Consider the following 2,224-nt stretch of genomic DNA (forward strand, 5'->3'; position numbering starts at 1 on the left):
TACACCGTAAGCGGCGCAGGCCCCACGCATAGACCAGAGAGAAACACGAGAGCGTGTTACTTGATGCCGTTTTCGCTCGGCTGATTCCAGCGCCTTACGCCCATGTGCATTTCTGGAACTATTCCGCTACACCTATTTTCAAGCACTGCCGATAAAGTCTCCACTTGGTGCGTGTCCGTTCTACGCCCATTTTTCAAGCTGCTAATGCAGTGCCCAATTTTAGTTGTGTCCCGTGCTGCATGCACGAAATGTCGCTAACACGAGAGTTATTGATTTTTCGTAACGGGAGTAATCATTGATATTAAACTAAAAGTGGATGTTAAAAGAAAAATGGATGTCAAATCATATCGTTAATTTCTACGGTGATTTGTCGCGACAAATATCGCATAATTTGAAGTAGAAGCCGCTTTTTAAACGAACCGCGCGCTGTGGCTTGTCGTGTCGCGTCATCGTCGCGACAAATCACCATGAGAAATTAACGACGGTTATGGATTGCGACAATTACTTAAACCCGCTGCAGACGATGCTATTTTTTCCTGCTGGACTACTTGCAGTCTAATAAATTACTATCATTGCACCATTCGATCAGTACTCAAGATTTCTAGTAATTTACTAAATCGCAAGCAATTCAGCAGGAAAAATCGCAGCGGGCTTTAAACGCGATTGACAAATGTTAATAACTTTCGAACGAGATGATCACGTGCGTAGGATAAATGATCGCGTTACGAGGAGCGACGCGAAAATACGCGAAATATCCGCCGCGCCGAATGATTCGACACAATATAGATTGTTTTCGACCGAGGTGTATATGGCGCTACGTCATATCTTGGAATTCGACACAATAGATTGTTTTCGACCGAGGTGTATACGGCGCTACGTCATTTCTTGGAATCCGCGCTCGGTTTTTTCGGCAGAGGTGTTTACGCCGTTTACGGCGCCGTACTCAGGGTCATTCACGCGGCGACAGTCGAATTGATCGGATGTGCCCGCGCCGCCTCGCATATCGTATTATTCTTTCTTCATGCGCGTTCGCGACATGTACTAGAAGAAACCGCGATCGCTCTCTGTGAATAATCAATGATCGATATCATCGTGCGATCGTTGAATTCCCGCGATTTGTGTCAGGGTGCAAACTCAGGCTGGATTCACATGGAGCGTAACTTGCGTAGCGTAACCTGCGTATCGCCAATCACAGGACTAGTTCAACGGAGTTATTGAAACGGTTCTATCAGCATGATCCTGTGATTGGTGATACGCAGGTTACGCTACGTAATTTACGCTCCATGTGAAAGCACCCGGAGGCCTTGACCAATCACGAGTGTTCCGATGTTTTCGTGATTGGTCGAAGCTGTCGTTCCGCGATTTTCTGCGTACACCGTTTCGCTCTATGAGTTTGCACCCTCAGTGATTTGTGCGGGTATCAGTGCGACGATTTAATCGAACAGTTCGTAGTGCGCAATCGAACTCAGTGACAATCGGACACAGTGAAAACCGAAAAAGTGGCATTTGGGTACAGCGACGGTGTCAAGTGACTTCACAAACGGAAGTGTAAATTCGCGATCGTGAAGTGGCATTTGCCGTACGCAGGATCATTCACGCGGCGACAGTCGAATTGATCGGTCATGCCCGCCGCTTCGCATATAGTATTATTCTTTCTTGATACGCGTTCGCGACAAGTGCGGGAAGAAACCGCGATCGCTCTCTGTGAGCAATCAATGATCGATATCATCGTGCGATCGTTGAATTCCCGCGATTTGTGCGGGTATCAGTGCGACGATGCAATCGAACAGTTCGTAGTGTGCAATCGAACTCGGTGACAATCGGACTCAGTGACAATCGGACACAGTGAAAACCGAAAAAGTGGCGTTTGAATACAGTGAGAGTGACAAGTGACTTCGCAAACGGAAGTGTAAATTCGCGAGTGTGTCAGAGGAGAGCGAGACAACGACACCTGAGAGGAGGACACCTTAGTGGAGGAGGAGGCATCGGGCGCCATTGCAGAATCAACGTAGCACTCCGCCGCTGCGCATCGTGTCGGTGAGTGAAAAGTTTTTTATTAAAGTAACGGAATCTACATTTTTAGATCGTAGATTGTAGATTTGTACATTTCGTAGATCCGTTACGTTAAAATGGATAGGTTACAAATAATTTCGCGTTTTAATTAAATACAGCTCTACAAATCACAATATGTTGAGCTCATTTTTCATGTTAAAAATCGTTGAAC

This window comes from Vollenhovia emeryi, unplaced genomic scaffold (assembly GCF_000949405.1).
Source record: "Vollenhovia emeryi isolate VEMERY1.0 unplaced genomic scaffold, V.emery_V1.0 DF939228.1, whole genome shotgun sequence".
Lineage (NCBI taxonomy): Eukaryota > Metazoa > Arthropoda > Insecta > Hymenoptera > Formicidae > Vollenhovia > Vollenhovia emeryi.